This window comes from Sarcophilus harrisii, chromosome 1, assembly GCF_902635505.1.
Source record: "Sarcophilus harrisii chromosome 1, mSarHar1.11, whole genome shotgun sequence".
Taxonomy (NCBI): Eukaryota; Metazoa; Chordata; class Mammalia; order Dasyuromorphia; family Dasyuridae; genus Sarcophilus; species Sarcophilus harrisii.
Window position 1 is genome coordinate 189000498 of NC_045426.1, and position 21438 is coordinate 189021935.

The following is a 21438-nucleotide window of genomic DNA, read 5'->3' on the forward strand; positions in this document are numbered from 1 at the left end:
TTACCTGATGATTCTAAAGAAAGACAGTGACACAAATCACATGAAATAAGAAGTCATAAATAAACTCATGATTTACACTAGAGTACTAAAGTACCTCTGCTGATAACATCAAAGATCCAAAATATTTAAGTGTACAGTTTGTGTACTAATTTCACTATTAACTGCCTTTCTTTTTATAAACCATTTTTTAGCAGAAACGGAGGATCCTAATAACAACAGTGACTCTTAAGTGTACTGTTGCAGCTAATGAAGGGATAAATTTGTCTACATAAAATCTTACAAATTATAATTAGATTACAATATACCTTTTTACTCTCCTCATGCCAGACTAGCATTTCTTCTAATAAATAATTACATAGTTTAGAATTCATATAAATGTAGGATTTCAAAAAATTATTTGTGTATTGGCCTCCCAATAAACATATTTCTCAATAAAGAAATATATGTTATTGAAACTGATTTCCAGAGCAAAAGGGAAATTTCAAATATCATTACTATTAGGCTTTAGTTTCATGTTACTGACTTTAAATTGTGGATTATATTCCCAGGATTAAATAGTAATTATTAATATTTACTCTAAATTTAAAAAATACATGCTTCAAGGTGCACACATCAATTCACTGTATTTAAACTTATAAAGGAGTAATTAAGGAAGTTAGTAATTATTCTGTCTCTGACCTTGGACCTGATAGCAGCAGAGGCAAAGCAGCTCAGCAAAAAGCAAAAGCAATGTGTCTGTTATCCTCTTACGCGTGTTTCGTTTTGACCATCTTCAGTTGTTTTTCAGAGCTATAGCACAGCTGGTGGAGTTAAATCAAGAACATTATAAATTCTCAATTGAATTTTCCTAATAAAAATTGAAAGTTATAACCTGCATGACCACAGATAAACACACCCAAAAATGCAGCTAGTGAGCAGTTTCATACATCTGATATATACTAATACATGCACTTGACATAGTTTATTTGGCATTATCTGATGGAGGTTAGGTTATAGGGAATAAAGGAACAGAAGGTTTTTACTTATGTGAATTGGGACACAGTTGACATGCTGTATGGTTTATGATAACCACTACTGTTTAAATATAATTTTGCTAGGAATGGTTACAGTACAAACTAGATTCAAAACATCTCAGTTTGTGATTTCATTCTGTGAACTACACAAAGCAATTATCATATCTTCTTTCCTTCTATAACTCCAACAGAGAATCCAATATGTATAAATAAAGCTATAAATAACTTTTCGTATAATCTTGATCCAGTCAGCATTTCAAAACACAGAATGATGGAATATTTCTTGGGTGCCCCGTTTGCTCAGCATCTTGCAAAAACACTTGAAAAGTACACAGAATAGACAGGGGAACTCTAGGTATTTTCTAGCAGGTAGAAATCACCTATGATAACTGCAACAAAAACAGATCTATTCTATTTTTTCCAATATGTACATAATTACCAATATCCCACCAAAAGAATGTACTCAATCCCAAGCGACCATTATCTAATAAGCTTGCTCCAAAATGTTGGTCTACCTCTAGTCCCAGATCTGACACCTCAGATCAACATTGGAATAAACAGAGGGAATCTACACTCAACAATTTATCATCAATCTGATGGAATCTTAAAGACTGGAAGAAAAAAAAAGTAATTAGTTGCCTATTTTTTTCCACTAATCTGAGAAGCATCAAAAGACTCTTTTACACACACCAAAAAAAAAAGAAAAAAGAAAAGAAAGATAACTTCAATCCCTATTTCACACAAATCACTTAATTCATACCGCCCAAGAAAATAAAAAACAAAACAAAATATGGCTATATGTGTTAAAAAATAAGGTCAGTGATGAAGAAAGTATAAGGCAACCAGCTCAAACAAGATGATGAAATATTTGGGTATTAGGGAGAAAATCCATATAGAGAGAGAACTTCAGAAAAGAAAAAGAAAACATTTCATACAAATTTCACATATTACAATTTGCCTTAGAAGCAAGCTCATGTGGGACCTTGAGTATACTTCAACTTTGGCAACAGGAATCAGTCACAACACAGACCTACTTAAAAAGTCCTTGAAATCTTTTAATGGACTGGAATGTCTTTAACACCTACCTATAGTAGTCATTGCTTACATAGTTTTTTAATTTGTTCCTTGATACTCAAAAGGACTGAAAGTGTACTGATATGTATACAATAATGCAGATCACAACCCATCAAAGTCTAACCATACTGTATAATTCTTGTCTATTTTCCCATAAAATACATTAAAATTGATCTACTAATAAAAATATTAGTAGAGTACTGATAGCACTGATTATCCCTTACTCTCACCATGTTACCAGCTCATCTTTTTCAAACATGTAAATATATATGTATGTATGTATATATATTTATATGTGTGGGGAGAGAGAGAGAGAGAGAGAGAGAGAGAGAGAGAGAGAGAGAGAGAGATTTCATGGCATATTTTATTCTGATTTTCCTTCAAAATTTCACAAAGTGCTACTTCAATACATCATCATGGTCCAAAATTGATCCTGGAATCCAATTTCTGGCTGCTTCAACTATTTTGGAAAGAATTTGAATATGGTCCCAGAAACTGATTGAGTCCACCACAAAGGCTAGCTTAGGTAAATACCAAAAAATTAATTACCAAGAGGCTGGCCCAATTGGTAAAGAATCCACTGGTCAGAGCAACTCATTCTTTGATATTGTTATACTGACTTTCCTCCTTATTCCAGTCATATTTTATTAAGAATTATGTTTAAAACATACCAATGAAGACAAAGCTATGTATTTGATCCCCTTTTGAAATGATTAGCTCTTCACTAAAAAAAATCTCAGTTCTGTGGCAACAGGTATATCCTTTAATCTTTCTGGCCATTTTATATAAGTATGCTTTGGTCAAAAGGGATCTAATATTGGTACTGTTAATGGCTTAATATAAACTTCCAATTGTGATTTTAAAAATTACACCAAGAAAAACTAAAGTTCTGATGATATGACCATAGCATCATCCTGAAATTCTAAAGATTACACTCTATCAGCAAGAAATACTATAATTATATGGGGATTTTTAAAGTATATAGTTAACTCACACTAAAGGTGTCAATTTAATGACATTTTCAGACAACTTGGACACCTTTTTGAGAAATGAGGTTGCTCATGTTACTGTCAATCAGTTTCAACACCACTTTGTAATTCAACCACGTAAAGAAAGGGAGCCAAAAGTTAAGAAATCTTGAATAAAAAAATTCAAGAAGAAAGTAATACCATACTACTGTGTCTTAACAGATTCCAAGTATACTATACTGATCATCTAGTTCAAGTTTCTAATTGTTTTTTGGCTAAATGCTTTGAAACACAGAAACCCCAACAGGGTTCAGATGGAAAAGTATACAATATCTGAAATACAATGCTATTATTGAACTTCAGGGGATAAGTAGCCTCTTGTGACTCTCACATAGCAAGAAAAAAAGGAGGTGTTAGAAAAGGCAGAATTATGTCCAAGAAATAAAATTATTCTTTTTTTTTTTTTTAAGGTTTTCATGCTTAATAGTTTAGAAAAAGGAACATGTAATCCAAATACTTTGTGTGGGTAAAACATAAAACCCATGAGAACAATTGCAAAGAGCCTATCTTTTTTCAGAGTAGGGGATAAATAACTATTGAATGAATTTAAGAAAATTATCCAAAAATTATTTTGGAGAAAATGCAAGTCATATTATAAAATGTATTCAGAATTCAGCTACTAACTTACCACACCATAATTTTTTTACAAGATTTCAAAGCAGGAAGTTAACAGCATTGGCAACAACGAAGTAATATTTTAAAAGTTACAATTAATTTTCTCATCCTACATTCAAGATTACTAGGCTTACTGCTTGTTCTATACACTCAAAGATACTAATGTAATGTAAATTTTCCAATTTCCCTCCTGCAATATAAGAAGAAAGTACTAATTCACTAATACTGATCTTAGCAAAAAGCCAAAAAGCGCCAATGTTGAATTTTTTCTACTTTAGAGTTTTTAAATTTTTTTCTTACCTCAAAAGTTTTTGAGTTTATACAAATTCTAAAGGACTAAAAAAGCTTAAAATTCAAAACAGTATTAACAATTTACATTTACATAGTACTTTAAAAATATGCAAAATATTTCATATATATTGTTTTATTTAAGCTATTCCTTAAATTAAAAATTTCTGTTAACCTAACATGAATTAAAGTTTTTGTATATGCATTGTTATAGTTCATACCAAAAAAGATGTCATCTATTTCCAAAGTCAAATTCGCAAATCATTATCTTGAAATTAGTCACAAAGCTTTTTTAAAAACAGAAATCTGACTTTGTCGTGTGTGACCCCAAGTCCTTTGTTCTTTGAAAAATATCCTGTAAGTTGATGCAAAAAAAAAAAGAAAAAAAGAAAACTTGTCTTTTAAAACATATGAATAATATAAATCTTCAAATACTAGGATGAAAACCAGTTACAAGGAAGCAGAATAAGTAAGATGTGGGTTTAACAAATGAACTCTAGACATTGTTCTGCCATAACTGAACTCATGGCTTGTCCACAAGAGTAGATACCATTGATCATCTTCCTATTTCTGACTATAAGACATAAATTGAGTTTCAGATTTGAAAGGGAAAAAAAAAAAAAAACCTTGCCAGTTTTCCCAGAATGAGGTTAAAAATAAAATAAAATAAAATGTTGTAATAGCAGCCACTGGAGGGAGGGCTTGGTGTTAGAATGAGAATAAAACAAGCTTGAAATATTTTATTTAGTGCTTTGTCTGAACCTAGCATTTTGTTAAACATATTTCTATTTGTTTAAATGACAAATGCCAAAAATATCACTGTTTTCTGCATAGGAGTTAAACTTCCTTTCTCTGAAAAACAGATGTTGATTCAACTGTCCTTTATTGGTACACAAATTAGCATGAAGGAAATTATAAAGCTGCCTGAACTGTCAAGTAACAGTAAGCAGTTTCTGCTCACTCTACATTTAAAGGACCACTGGCATTTAATAAGCTAGGTCATCCTAGCAATACTGAGTTCCTTTGGAGTTTTATTCTCAAACTTTGCTAATGGTGTTTTCTTACCAAATAATCAGCAAACTATCTGAAATCTGTCTATAGCTAAACTGATTCAGTCAAAAGAATGTAAAGGATACCTAATAAAATGTGATAAGTATACCTGAAATCAAGAATACATCTACAATGGAACTTGTACACAAATAGCTAATTCCCTGAGAAATATGTTTTTATTTGGGTTTGTTTGTTTTTTTTTTTAAGTTTTCTTTTTGGGTTAATTTTTCTTTTCTTTTCTTTTCTTTCCCCCAGGGCAACAGAAGTTAAGGATCACACAGCTAAGTGTTAAGTGACTGCACTTGAACTCAATTCCTCATGCCAAAAAGTAGATAGATACAGCTCTATCTACTGTACCATCATTTTGTTTTTCTAAATGATACATGACACTGAATTCTAGAAAATATCATCCATTAAGCTTATAGTTTAAAAAAAAAAAAGGAAAAAGGAAAAAAACTTGCTGGTTTTGTACTTTTTATGACTTATCTTTTCATAGTGGAAGATTTACATGGCAAGATTTAAACATACTGTTTTCTACAACTTATGTTTCACTATTTGAAAACTCAAATGTACCTGTTATCTCACTGATGTGGATATTCTATCCACTAAAACCTGTCTTTGACTGCTGATTGAAATTCTCTCTACTAAGTTCACCATAGGAGCCACCTAACCTGCCTAGGACAGGCCTTTCTTGCTTTTTCTTGACATTATAAAATGGGACCAAGCCATGACTTCCCAAAACACCTCTCTCCCAGAAGCCTCATTTTCATATTGGCAACGAAAAAAATGGCTGTAGCTCCATTCCATAGTATCTTTCTCTGACTGATGAGTTCTTCCCCAAACATCCATTACAGAAAACAAACTAAGGTAGCTATGTTCTCTTCAAATCCTGATTAGTTCAAAATGTCCCTGACCACTTCTCCAACTTACCTTCCCCTCATATTTTTTTTAAAATGTGTTGTCTTCTTCCCACTAGAAGATAAGTAACTTGAGGCAGAGATTTTTGGGGAGTTTGGCTTATATTTGTATTTCCAGTGTTTATCACAATGGCTAGTATCATAGTAAGTGCTTAATAAATCGATTTATTGTAAGAATACAAACAAACCATAACAATCTAGCCTAATAATTAGGCTCCATGCACAGTCCGTTTTCTTTTTTGCTCATATATTTCTTGGTTGACATCCTTTTCTTCACTTGTTTGTAATATATTCTAAAACATTGTTTGTAATATATACTATTCATATGCACCACACATTTTTTATTGCCCTCTCAAAACACACACACACACAAAAAAAAAAAAAAAAAAAAAAACAGTTTTAGATATACTGTTTAGTTAGATATACTTTAGATATAGATAGAATTAAGGGAGTTACTTGAAAACAATCCAGATGCATTAGACCAAGGGTAAAAAAGAGTTCTGAAAGCAACAGTTGTGAGAGTGCTGAGTTTATTATCAAGATATTTATATCAAAGGTATGGAAAATTTTTTCAACCTTATTACACCCCAAAAAAGGTAACAAACAGACTATCAATAACTAGTGATCTTTATGCCTACTTTGCCATCCATAGAAAAAATGTTTATGAAAGTAATTTATGTATATATTGAGGGCATCCTTTATAAGATCATTATTTAACAGATTTTTACAGGCAATATTCTATAACAGCATATACCTTTTACTATCACATAACTAATGAAAATGAAAAAAATACAAAATGCATGATATTTCTTGTTTCTCAAGTTAAAAAAAATACTAAAGCAAGCAAAATAGGCTCTCTGCCCAAGAATGTCTTCTAAGCATACATCAAAATTATACAAAATTCCTTGAAAGATAAAAATAAAATTAACTTTGTTTGATGAATCCTTGATCATTAATACCAGGTAAAGCATAGAAAAGATCTAGTCTAATCCAAGTAATAAAGTAATAGAAAGATTTTCCACCAGGAATAAATGTCTTTGGGCCAAAAACCCTAAAACAAACAAAAATAAACTAACTTCCTTGCTGTTTCTCACAACCTATCCTAACTTCAGGCATTTTTATTGGCTGTCCCCAATTCATAGAATGTTCTCTTCCTTCATATCTACCTCCAGGCTTTCTTGGCTTCCTTCAAATCCCACCTTTTTACAGTAAGCCTTTGACAATATTCTGTAATGCTAGTGTCTTTCCTCTGTTGATTATTCTGATTAACTCCAATTTATCCTGCATAAAGATTGTTTGTTCATAGTAGTTTAGATGTTGTTCCCATTAGACTGTGACCATCTTGAGGGCAAGAACTGTTTGTTATCCTTTTTTGGGGGTGGGGGGGAGAGCAGGTAGGGGAGGTAACTCAGTTTTCAGCACTTAACACGGTACTCAGCATGTAGTTGCTAAATAAATTTTTACTAACTAGAGTAAGAAGATCAAACTTCAGATCCTGCTTTTTCTTTTTAATAATTATGTGATCTAAGATAATAGCTTAATCTAAAAATAGAGAATGGAATAACCTAAAAGGTTCTAAATCTAAATCTGACAGGTCTTCCAGAATTTTCAATTCGGAAGTAGCATTATATGCTGATTCCATCAGATCTCAGAAGATTATACAATAGATTCTAAAGAGGTTAGCCTTGCCTTAATAATTAAATGACCAGGAAAACTGGAACTGGACAAAATAGTAACAGAATCAATTTGGAAGAACAAAAGGTACTAAGGGAAATAACAAGAGAAAGCATAAAATAAGGTAATAGAATACAAGATATCAACAATATCATAAAACAATAGTTAGCAAAACTATTTTTTACCTGTGGCAATAAAAAAAAAAAAGTAAATCAGAAAAGACTAGATAACCAAAAAGAGAAAAAAATCAAAACAGTGTAATGTGTGATACACTCAAAACAAATTCCTGGGAAATAGAATTCCCTTTGAGAGGAACTGTTGGGAAAAGCTGAAAGCTATTTGGCAGCAATTATTCTTTTTAACATCTTACAACATATAAAACAGTAAACTCAAATTAGATATGCAAACTAAATATAAGAGGTCACACCATAAAAAAAATTAAAAGTCAACAAAATCAATTCTTTGATAATTAAACCTAGGAAAAGAATTCTTAAACAAAGGATAGACATCATAAAAAGAAAATAGGCAATTCTGACTACATAAAATTTTTAAAGTTTTACACGAAATCAGTGAAGATAGCATTAAAAAAGGAAAAGAGAAAAATCTTATATTTATATAAATCTGATATCTCACACACACATACACACACACACACACAGAATTGATATACTCTCATAACTGCAAGAGTCATTCCCCAATACATAATCAATCAAAGGATATAGTTGTCAAAAAGAATTACATCTATAAAAGAGCTCATGACAACAGGCTCTAAATCACTAATAGCAAAAAAAAAAAAAATACAAATTAAAATTGTTCTACAGTTTCACTATACATCATATAAATGAACAATGATTTAAAAAATTAAAGCAATTGATGCTGAATGGGCTACAGGAACTCTAGCATACTGTAAACTGGTCCAAATGTTTTCTATATCAATTTAGAATTGTGCAAGAAATGTGACCAAACCTTGATTATTTGATAGCAATCCAACTACACATGTGACCCCAAAAAGTTAAAAATAAAAATAAAGATTTAATATATTCCTAAGATTCAAATCTTTATAAAATCACATTTGTGGTAATAAAATAAAACAAATTCATATCTATGGGGAAAAGGTTGAAAAAGTTATGGTATAAAAAATGTAATGGAATATCACTTGTAAAGCAATTAATAAAATTCCTGGCACACAACAGATGATTAATAAATGCTTGTTCCTTTTTCCTTTCCCTAATAATAGATTAGAGGAATTCAGAGAAACATAGGAAGAGCTATAAAAATTGATGTAGTGTGAAGTAAGCATAATCAAGAGAACAGTATCCAGTGATATAAATGAAAAGGTCCTAGTGAACTTCAAGTAATGCAAAGATCTAGTAAACTAGAAATAACGGTAAACTAATGAAAGACCCAGACAACAGATAAGGAAATATTTCTCTTAGCTTTCAACAGAAAGGCAGAGGATGACTTTAAAATATATATAGAAACAGTCAGATTCAGTCACTACACCATATATTTGCTTACTCACTTACTCACATATTTGCTTGCCACTCAAGGATTCAACTTAGAGTCAGGATTGAAAATAACTGCAAAGTCAAGACAAAATGTATCAATAAAATGTATTTTTATTAAATTGAACCTAATCAATTGCAATAGACATGTACTAAAAAGTGCCACCACATCCAGAAAGAAAACTATGAAGACTGAATGTGGAGTGGATCAAAGCATATTATTTTCATCTTTTTTTGTTTGTTTGTTTGCTTGCTTTTCCCCCCCTTTCTTGTGTTTTTTCCCTTCTGATGTGATTTTTTTGTTTGTTTATACAGCATGACAAATATGAAAATATGTTTAGAACAATTGCACACATTTAACCTATAACACATTGCTTACTATCCTGGGGAGGGAGGAGAGGGATAAAAATCTGGAACACAAAGGTAAATGTTGAAATTTATCTTTGCATGAGAAAAAATGAAAGAAAAGGGGAAAGAAACAAAGAATGAGAGAATTTAATAAATGAATGAATGAATGAATTGAACCACCCAAGAAAAACCAAGTGGATAAAAAAGAGAAGTACTGCAATCTTATTAAATATATTAAAAGGGGGGAATATTTTTTATCAATATTCTGAATACCAAGATATAAAATAAATCCCATAAATCCTCAGCATTTTTATACATCACCAACAAAATGCAACAGCAAGAGATACAAAGAGAAATTCCATTCAAAATAACTGTCGACAGCATAAAATATTTGGGAATTCATCTACCAAAGGAAAGTTAGGAATTATATGAGCAAAATTACAAAAAACTTTCCACACAAATAAAGTCAGACTTAAATAATTGGAAAAATATTAAGTGTTCTGGGATAGGCCGAGCAAATATAATAAAGATGACAATACTTCCTAAACTAATCTATTTATTTAGTGCTATACCAATCAGATTTCCAAGAAAATATTTCAATGATCTAGAAAAAAATAACAACAAAATTCATATGGAATAATAAAAGGTCAAGAATCTCAAGGGAATTAATGAAAAAAAAAATCAAATGAAGGTGGCCTAGCTGTACCTGATCTAAAATTATATTTAAAAGCAGCAGTCACCAAAACCATTTGGTATTGGCTAAAAAATAGATTAATTGATCAGTGGAACAGGTTAGGTTCACAAGACAGAATAGTCAACTATAGCAATCTAGTGTTTGACAAACCCAAAGATCCTAACTTTTGGGATAAGAATTCATTATTTGACAAAAACTGCTGGGATAACTGGAAATTCATATGGCAGAAATTAGGCATGGCACCCACACTCAACACCATATACCAAGATAAGATCAAAATGGGTCCATAATTTAGGCATAAAGAATGAGATCATAAATAAATTAGAGGAACATAGGATAGTTTATCTCTCAGACTTATGGAGGAGGAAGGAATTTGTGACCAAAGATGACCTAGAGACCATTATTAATCACAAAATAGAAAATTTTGATTACATCAAATTAAAAAGCTTTTGTACAAACAAAACCAATGCAAACAAGATTAGAAGGGAAGCAACAAACTGGGAAAACATCTTCACACTTAAAGATTCTGATAAAGGCTTCATTTCCAAAATATATAGAGAATTGACTCTAATTTATAAGAAACCAAGTCATTCTCCAATTGATAAATGGTCAAAGGATATGAACAGACAATTTTCAGATGATGAAATTGAAACTATTACCACTCATATGAAAGAGTGTTCCAAATCACTATTGATCAGAGAAATGCAAATTAAGACAACTCTGAGATACCACTACACACCTGTCAGATTGACTAAGATGACAGGAAAAAATAATGATGAATGTTGGAGGGGATGAGGGAAAACTGGGACATTGATGCATTGTTGGTGGAGTTGTGAACGAATCCAACCATTCTGGAGAGCAATCTGGAATTATGCCCCAAAAGTTATCAAACTGTGCATACCCTTTGACCCAGCAGTGCTACTACTGGGCTTATACCCCAAGGAGATACTAAAAAAGAAAGGGACTCTGATGTGCCAAATGTTTTGGCAGCCCTGTTTGTAGTGGCTAGAAACTGGAAAATGAATGGATGCCCATCAATTGGAGAATGGTTGGGTAAATTGTGGTATATGAATGTTATGGAATATTATTGTTCTGTAAGAAATGACCAACAGGATGAATACAGAGAGGCTTGGAAAGACTTACATGAACTGATGCTGAGTGAAATGAGCAGAACCAGGAGATCATTATATACTTCAACAACAATATTGTATGAAAATGTATTCTGATGGAAGTGGATTTCTTTGACAAAGAGACCTAATTCAGTTTCAATTGATCAATGATGGACAGAAGGAGCTACACCCAAAGAAAAAAACACTGGGAAATGAATGTAAACTGTTTGCATTTTTGTTTTTCTTCCCGGGTTACTTCTACCTTCTGAATCCAGTTCTCCCTGGCAACAAAAGAACTGTTTGGTTCTGCACACATATATTGTATCTAGGATATACTGCGACACATTCAACATATAGAAGACTGCTTGCCATCTGGGGGAGGGGGTGGAGGGTGGGAGGGAAAAATCGGAACAGAAGTGAGTGCAAGGGATAATGTTATAAAAAAATTACCCTGGCATGGGTTCTGTCAATAAAAAGTTATTATAATAAATAAATAAATAAATTACTTTTTAAAAAAAATCAGAATTGAACAAATGGAAATGAATGACTCGAGACACCAAGAATCAGTCAAGCAAAACCAAAAAAATGAAAAAATTGAAAAAAATGTTAAATATGTACTTGGGAAAACAACAGATTTGGAAAATAGTTCTAGTAGAGAGAATCTGAAAATTATTGAACTTCCTGAAAATTATGATGAAAAAAAAGGGCCTTGACACTATTTTTCAGGAAATCATCAAAGAGAACTGCCCAGATATTATAGAAACTGAGGTAAAATAGACATTGAAAGAATTCATCGATAACCTACTGATGCTATCAAAATCAAAACTCCAAGAAATATTGTGACTAAATTCTAGAACTTTCAGACCAAGGGAAAAATACTGCAAGCAGCTAGAAAAAAAAAAATTCAAATACAGAGGAGCCACAATAAGGATCACTCAGGATCTAGCAATGTCCATATTAAAGGATAAGGTCCTGGAATTTGATGTTCCAAAAGGCTAAGGAACTTAGTATGCAGCCAAGAATAACTTACCCAGCCAAAATGAGCATTTTTTTCCAGGAAAGAAGATGGACATTCAATGAAATAGGTGAATTTCATCTATTTCTGATGAAAAAAACGGAACTAAACAAAAAGTTTGATCTCCAAATATAGGACTCACGAGAAACATAAAAAGATAAAAAAAAAATCTTGGGAACTATATTTCTGGTATGAATACACATAAAGAATATATGTATAATTTGGCTTTACTGTTATAATATAAAAAAGAAACTAGAGGTGGAAAGGAAATTGTACCAGAAAAAGGGAAAGGAGTATTACATCTCATGAAGAGACAAAGGAAACCTATTATATCTGGGGGAAAGAAGGGAAGGGGATAAACAGTGTATGTATCTTACTCTCATTAGAACTGGCTTAAAGAGAAAAATACTAGACATATTCGATTTACAGAGAAACTTCTCCCACCTCATTGAAAAATGGGAGGGGAAAAGTGAAAAGGGAAGGAGTAAGCTAAGTAAGCTAAGGGAATACAGAAATTGTGAGGAAAAGGGGTAAGAAAAGGGGAGGAACTCTTAAGGTAGGGGGAGGGATCCTAAAAGGGAGGGCTGTATGAGGCAAATGGTGCTCACAAGTTTAATACTGAGGAGGGGGATAAGGAGGAAGGAAAGAAGAAATCAAGAATCAGATTCTAGTTCTGGTTCCATTTGATAGCTATGTATGTGATTAATAAGACAGAAATTTGTTCCCTCATGTGGAAAAGGAAGAGATTTGCCTAGAGGTCCATTCTAGTCCTAATAACAGGGTCAAACGAGAATATTTAAATAAACTTCAAATGAAGTAATTTATTGAAATGCATACAAGGTCAAAATTCTTCATATCTTTCAATGTTCTGTTGTGTGATCTTGTGTTTAATATTTTAACATCTATTTAGAATTATGATAACTTAATCAAGAGGGCTTTAATTTGTAAAGTATGACCAAGAACTGAGACATGCTTTTTTCTTCATCTTTAACAATAAGGCCAGATCATATGATCTTCAAGGTCCCTTTCAGCTTTAACATTCTGTGATTCTATGATCTTGGACTGTCTTCATTCCTCTTCATCTCTTTAATCAGTCATCAATTTTTATCCAGATTCTTTATTTAAAACATCTCTTACTTTTATACTTTTGTCTCCAATTTCAGGGTTACCTCCCTACTGAAAGCCCTTATCAAGCTAAAGACATGGCACTAAAGACAATCTCCTCCTTTTTTAATTCTGTAAGTCTATAGAGTATTTCCATTATACCACAATGCTTCACAAATTAGTCCATGTTTTTATTAATATCTCCATTGTGCCAATCAGCAATAGTTGTTAACAGAGAGAAGCATATGGATGAATGACTCCAATGATGCTTATAATTTGAGTTTCTCATAAAACTATTATCTTCACTGTCTTGGAAGTAGATTCCTATTCTAACAACGGCTACCAAGTCCTCAGTTTCATCCTTGAAAACGGCTGAATATAATAGAGAAAATAACAAGAATCTAAGAAGGAATTAAAGAGTGCACCTCCATGTAGCACAAAGACAATGGTGTCCTATTATAGAACAAGGATTATAGTCTAAAAGGATGCTTTTGTTAGAAAACTTTATTAGAAAATATCATATCTAGGCACATGGGACAAAGTGAGTTGAACTGGACAACTGCAAGAAGGAAGGTCAGGGGAAAATCGACTGCACTAATACCACCAAAAAAAAAAAAAAAAATTCATTTGATGTGTATTTAGACTATAATAGATGTTTTGTATTGACTGTGAAACATGGGAGACACTAGAACAAGACCACCTAGCAAGGCATTTCGCCATCCAAGAAGGCATTGTGCTCTATGAGCAAAGCAGAATCACAGCAACACAAGGGAAATATGAAATGTGCAAATCTAGAAACATCTCCATTCCAAATGTTCAAATGGACTATTTGTGCCTGACCTATGACAGAACTCATTTTGGACTGATCAGCCATAGTCAATTATACTATACCTTGACCCAACATCATGATGTCATTTGTCCTTTTAGAGTACAGAGGATGAATAAAAAGATTTTTCTAAACAAGACTCTAGTCTCTAGTCTAGTAGACTATAGAGATCTTTCAAATATAGCATTTAGCAATCAGAAATCCTCTTTTTTGAACAAATATAAAGACTAACCTAGTCAAATAAAGAGGGATACTACAGCAAAGTGTAAATTTTGAAATATATGTATGTTTTTTCATGCTTATTGACTTTTTTATTGGATCAATTAACAGTATGTAATACTTCCCTATTCATCATCCACTGAATTTATTTCAGATTTTACTGTATGCTACAGTTATTTATTTTTTTGATGAATAGTCCTTTTTTAAAACAAGCCAGCATAGTTGTTTGTTTACTGATTAGATCAGAATGCATTTTTGAGTTCAAGCAGTTGGCTCCAAAATCCAGATCACTTAAAAGTATTGACTATTTCTAAAAAGGAAAGGATGTTGTTACATTTGGAATTGTTTAAAAACTTTACTCAAGTCACACTTTATTCTTAAGTGTAAAATCTTAAAGAAGATAGGAAATGGAATATTTGAATATGGAAGAATTTACTAGATAAAGACTCCCAGTTCCCTGAAAGCTCTATGATCTTCTCAAATATTTTTTACTATCGAATCTAATGTGATTGTAAAAGACCAAGACCCTATTCTTAGCTTAATTCTGGATTTTTATAGTTCACCGCTTTCCTCCTTAGAGCAAAACTACAGTTTTATATCAGCAAACATATCAACAAATCTAAATAAAATAATACTTTGAGGATTTGTGAATTTATTGTATCAGTTGATGTGACTTTTTTTAGGAGCAGGAGCTTACAAATAAAAATGGAATTTTAACTGGCCTGGAGATGACCAGTATAGACTGGAAGATTTTTTTATAAGCTGAAATGGGCTGAAGCTCACGTTGATGCACTGAGGTCCCAAGCACATGAGGCTAAATAATAATTGGACCATACTCCATTAATATATATGCTTGGAGAAAGAATGGCCCCGCCCACTCTTTATGCAAGTCCTGATGTGTTGTATAGGAAATGACGATTTTGGTGGGTGGAGGGCAGAGGGATGGAGAGAGGAGTGGAAAGAGACAGCTGGCTAGCTTCTTGTCGCAACTGCTCACATTGCTATTGCGATCCCCTTTCACCTCTGCTTGCTGGGTTCTGTCGCAGCTGCCCATATTGCTATGGCAATCCCCCTTCACCCCAAAAAGGATAAAGATTGAAGATTTTCCCTTAACCTGAATTCCTGACTCTGGCTGATTTTAAAATACCCGGTCATCACAGTAAGCAATGTTGATATTTCTTATGATCTGGCTACAACCTGAGGAATGAAAGAAGAATATTTTAAAAGATTGAGCAACAAAATTGATGTGCTTTCTAATGTACTCCATTGTTCTAGGTGATATATAAGTAACTAACACTGCTGTCAGTGGTCTCTTTCATGCCTGTAAAAAAAATTAGCTATTTAGAAGATAAATAACAGTAGCATATGGCAAAAATTAAAATAAATTTAATGGATGAAGAACAAGAAATAAGATGCTATTCAATCACATATATAAACCCATTAACTATAGTAAGGAATACACTGAAGAAATTGTTAACAATAAGTTTTAAAAGCGACTATTAAAAAGACTAGCCATTTGTCAATATATTGGTAAATGAGAACAGCAATTTTAAACAATGCATCTTGCTTTATAAAAGGAGATATATATTTAAACTTTGACATTTTAAATGGACTAGGGAGTTCATTATTTAAAAAACAAATTCAAAAATTTTTAAGAATTGGTTACCAATTTACAGTTACAATTGAAATTATAATTACGATCCTTCATGCTCTCCCAAATCTGGGGGTCAATCATCCTAGTTTATCTTCCAGTGTCCTTCAGCTGATTAATTTAGCTAAAGATGTTCAAAACAGTGAACACCACACAAATTTTGTCTCAAATTCATACCATGTAACAGAAAGACTTAATTTATTTGATCATTTAAAAACAAAATCTCCCCATACTTGGAATTTCCTCCCTTCTCACTTCCACTTCCTGGCTTCCTTCAAGTCCTAGAAACATTTCCTTTCTCTAGGAAGTCTTTCCTGATTTTCCTTAAAGTGAGTGCCTTTCTAATGATTATTTCCAATGTATCTGCTGTATAGCTTGTTTACACCTGGTTGTTTGCATGTTTTCTCTTCTATTAGATTGTGACCTTCCTGAAAGCAGTGACTATATTTTGCCTTTCTTCGTTTCTTAATGCTTAACATAGTGCCTGGCACATGGTAATAAATTCTCACTGACATATTATATACAAAATATTGTATATAATACAAACAGTAAGAACATGTTAGAGTAGATAATGCTGAGGAAGGGAGGAAAAAAGAAAAAGGAATAAAAGGGAAAAAGAATAACTAGTTCTCAAAGGCACCAAGTCTAAGAGATCTATTCATATTTAGGCTTAACTACCTTTTACCATGGGATTCCTTCCTTCCTACTCTCTGGCTACTAACAATCAATAAAGTCATAAAATCAAGCTGATTTCATCTAGTAAAATTACAAAAGACTTTGCATTTGATCCTAGAAGTGATGGGATACTGCTGGAATTTACTGGTCAGATCTACACTTTAGAAAAATCACTTTGGCAGCTCTACAGAAAACAGACGAGAGTTGGTAGAGAACTGAGGCAAGAAGACAAACCAGAAGACCACTGAAATAGTTCAGCAGAAAGGTGATGAGGATTTGAATTAGGTTTATAGCTGTCTGAATAGAGAATAAGGGATGTATACAAGACATTATACCATAACAGTTTTAAAAAAGAAGAAGACAAGATTTGATAAGACTGGAGATATAGAGGGAATATGAATAAGCAAAAGATAAAAACAAGATAAGAGCTTGACTAAGAGATAGGTTCACTTTTGTGTCCACAACAGCAAAAGAGAAGTTTAGAAGAGGAAATGATTTGAAATAAAGACTTCTGTCTTTTTGTTTTTCTTTTTCTTGATGACTTGATGACATTCAAACTCAAGTCTTCTTGATTGGAAGTTCAGAATTCTACCTACTTCACCACACAGATATAATCAGTCAATAAGCATTTATTATAAGCAGAAGTGAAACAGCCCATGTTTTCCAAGTATTCACATTCTACAGGGAGGAATAACATGGACATATCTAAGCATACACAGAATAGAGACAAAATGAATTCAGGTAGAAAGTAATACATGAGATCAATTTTGAAGGAAGAAAAAATAGTCAATGGGGTGGAAGTGAGGAGGAAAAATATTCCAAGCATGTGGTAGAGTCAAAATCCTAAAAGGAAAGGAAAATGATTTGAAGTTGGAAGGGCTCTCTTCAAACCCCAAAAGTGATATTTGATCTATATCATATTGCAGTCTTTCTGGGCTTCAGTTTTCTCAGCGGTAAAACAAAAGTACTTAACTAGATAATCTCTAATTTCCCTTCCATGAGAACTCAGATGCTGTTCCCTCAAGCAAATCTTTGATTTTTCTCATGGTCTGAGTGTCCTCATCTCTAAAGGTCCATGTCCCTTTCATCTCTACCATATTATCAGAAAGATATATCAAGAATGTGTTCAAGGACACTGTGCAGAACAAGAAGGGGATGAAAAAGCAGTCTTAGGGCAAAAGACCATTTGATCTCAAATACTAGGAAATGTCTCAAACTACTGTAAAAATTTTTGAAAAAGTGATTAACAGTCACAATCAACAACATATGAAAACATATTTTTCAAAATGGGTTTAACTTAAATCTGATTCCATTTGTATCTCCTCATGTCTCTCATTTCCAATCTTTCTATATATTCTGGTTCCTTTTCTTTTGACTAAAATGACTTTATAAATTATACCAATCTAAATAGAGCTTTAAGATACACTAAACTTCAAAGATATCACAGAATAAGAATAATCTTTAATTATATAGCACCAGAGAGAACACACACACACACACACACACACTTTTTAGAAAACTTTTTGAAATAGTACAGTGGAAAAAGCATTTCAACTAGTGGATTGTACACTAGCACTCTAGCTTTACAACTCTAGCATTCTACCACTAGCTTTACAACTAATTGGCTAGTCACCTTGGATAAGTCAGTTAACCTCTAGACCTTATTTTCTTCATTTATAAAATGAGAGGATTTAACAAAGATGATCTCTTAAGATTCCTTCCAAGACTGACATTCTATAATTATAAATAGGTCAAAACAAGACTTGTATTATATATTTAGTTAATTTTACTGCCAATATGTTGAAAATCTAGCCCCAAAATCAAATGACAATCATCTTTCCAATAATAGCAAAAATTCCAAAGCTAAGGAGGGAAAAATCTTTTGATTTGCTAATTTTTTTAAAAAGTCACAATAACAAAATCACACCAATCATTTACTTTGAACATATACTTCCCCTATCCCTATGTCATCTCCTTCTCTAGTCTCTAATAAAAAGGGAGTTATTCCCTCTGAAGACAACCCAATGACATATACCCCTGATCTCATCCTCTCCTATCTTCTCCACCAGAATGCCTTCACTTTCATCTCTGACATTCAACTACTCTTTCATTTTCAATCTTTCCATTCTTGCACAGAACCTTGTCTTCAGCCTTTTAGCATGTCTAAGTCTCCCCCATTCTTAAAAAAAAAAAAAAAAAAAAAAAAAAAAAAATTTACTAAAAATCCCATCAACTTTGCCAGCAATCTTCCTATACCTCTCCTCTTAACTAAAAAAAACCTTTAAAAAGCCATACATTTTGTGTGCCTCTACTTCTCACTCAATTCTAAGCCCATCTTCAATATAAATTTTGACCTCATCATTTAACTGTAACTACTTTCTCCAAAGTTACCAATCATCTTTTAATGAGTTCTTAGTCTTCATCCTTTCTTGATCTTTTTGTAGCCTTTTACACTAACTGACCTATTTTTGAATACTCTTATTTCTCAGGATTTTTGTGACTCTGAACCCTCTTACTTCCTTCTGATTGTTTTTCAATATCCTTCATCCAATGGATTTGGCTATTTTCAACAATGAGGTGATTCAAAGTAATTCCAATATACTTGGAATGGAAAGTGCCATCCACATCCAGAGAGAGAATTATGGAAACTTGTAGAGGGCAGGAACGAGATATGATTGATTTAAACAAGATGTTAACTCAGTGGAATTGATAAGACAATGAATGGTTATCTAGTTTAACATGTGAGTTCTCTAGTTCAGTATGATTGATTTAATCTTACACAACAAATAATGGTTCCCTAGTGATATAATGATTGGTTTATACTCAGTATACTGTAATGAGTTAATTGTAATAGAGCATATAAACTGGGGACAAACTCAGCCAGAGGGAGACGTCAAGACTGAGACTGGTGCTCTCCTGAATTCCTCACTGAAACTAAGACTCAATCTGGAAGGCCTCCAGAAAGCTAGCCAAGCCCCAGGCAAGGAGACATACTGTGAAGGAGACAATAAAGACTTTTGGACTTTATCCCTGGTTATTCTTGTGGTAACTACTCTACTGAAATGAAGGCTGGTCCCAAGACCTCCAGAAAGCTAACCAGAACATTACAGAAACTGAATGTGGATCAAAGCATAGTATTTTCACCTTTTTGTTGTTTGTTTGCTTTTTTTTCTCTCTTATTTTTCCCTTTTGATCTAATTTTTATACACAGTATAATAGAAATATGTTTAGAAAAATTGCAGTGTTTAACCTCTATCAGACTGTTTGGGGGGCGGGGGAGGAGAAAAATTTAGAACACAAGATGTTGCAAAGGTGAATGTTGAAAAGTATCTTTGAATGTACTTGGAAAAATAAAATATTACTAAAATGTTGAAAAAATCATTCATCCAAATCAAGCCAACTAATTATAAATATAGACTAAGACTCTATCCTGGGCCCACTACTATTTCATCCCAACATTAATTTACTTGATGACCTTATAAGCTCCCTCTTCAATTATCACTTCCATGCAGCTGGCTTTCAAATCTATACATCCAGTCCTAATCTCCCTCCAGAGCTCCAGTCTCACATCACCAATTGCCTGTTATTGAATATTTCAAACTCAGTATGTCTAAAACAGAATTGATTATTTTCTCCCCAAACCTATTCTTCTTCAGAATTCCCTACTACCATCAAAGGGGCCATCAGTCATTATTCACCCAGATTCAAAATTCTGATGCTATGCCTCAATGCTTCATTCTTACCCCATATATTCCATGAGTTGTCAAATTTTGCCTTCTCTATTTCTAAAATATCTTCTATATAAGCCCTTTTTTTTCCATTTAATGACATTTTTTGAGTCATGACCATCTTCTTTGCCACTGCAACCTAAAGACCATGCGACTTTCCCAAATGACTCAGACATGAAACTTTACATATGTAGTGTTTTCCCTACTAGAATGTGCATTCCTTGAGATTATCATACTTCTCTATTTCCATACTAAAGTCTAGGCAAAGTGGCTAAGTATATGGCCAATGTACTTACAAAACTTGATACTGCTTTGTAAGTAATAAGTATTTTAAATTATTTTTATTCACGCATTTATTCATCTTCCATTCAAGTAGCTATTACCCTAGTTCAGGCTCTCATTACCTCTCACTTGGAATATTTAAATAGTTTCCTACTTTATATCCATGTCTCAAATATCTCTCTCCCAACCAATGTTCTACATAACTACCAAAATGATTGTTTCAATGTATAACTCTGACCATGTTATCTGCCCACTCAGTAAATTCCAGTGGGCCCCCTATGTCTTTTAGAAGCAGGTATAAATGCCTGTCTTTGGCTTTAAAGCTTATCACAACCTGGTTTCTTCCTAGCTTTCCAGTTTTTTTTATCTCTCAATCTTCTCCATGAACTTTAAGATGCAGCCCATTTGTTATTCTTCCTATATGACATTCCACTCCCTAATTCAAAGCTTTGCAATGGAAGTCTCCCAGGCCCGGAATAACCCTCCCTTCTTTACTCTTTGTCTCTCAGAATTACAGATTTCTGTCACAATTCAGCTCAAACACCACCTTCATAAGAGATCCTTCCTATTCTTCCAGGCTGCTAGTGCCTTCCCCTGTAAGGTTGTCTTTTATCTACTTTCTA

General features: G+C 32.8%; 1 protein-coding gene across 2 annotated transcripts in view; it reads right to left on the reverse strand.

Moving 5' to 3' along the window:
• Positions 1 to 21438, reverse strand: part of FAM172A (family with sequence similarity 172 member A) — a 501056-nt gene that overhangs the window by 472986 nt on the left and 6632 nt on the right. Inside the window, exon 2 of one of the 2 annotated variants that reach the window (XM_031967592.1) lies at positions 9190 to 9239. The exons of the other annotated variant lie outside the window; for it this stretch is intronic. The gene's annotated coding sequence lies outside the window, so the exon portion shown is untranslated. The remainder of the gene's footprint in view (positions 1 to 9189; positions 9240 to 21438) is intronic. 2 annotated transcript variants of the gene reach the window in all.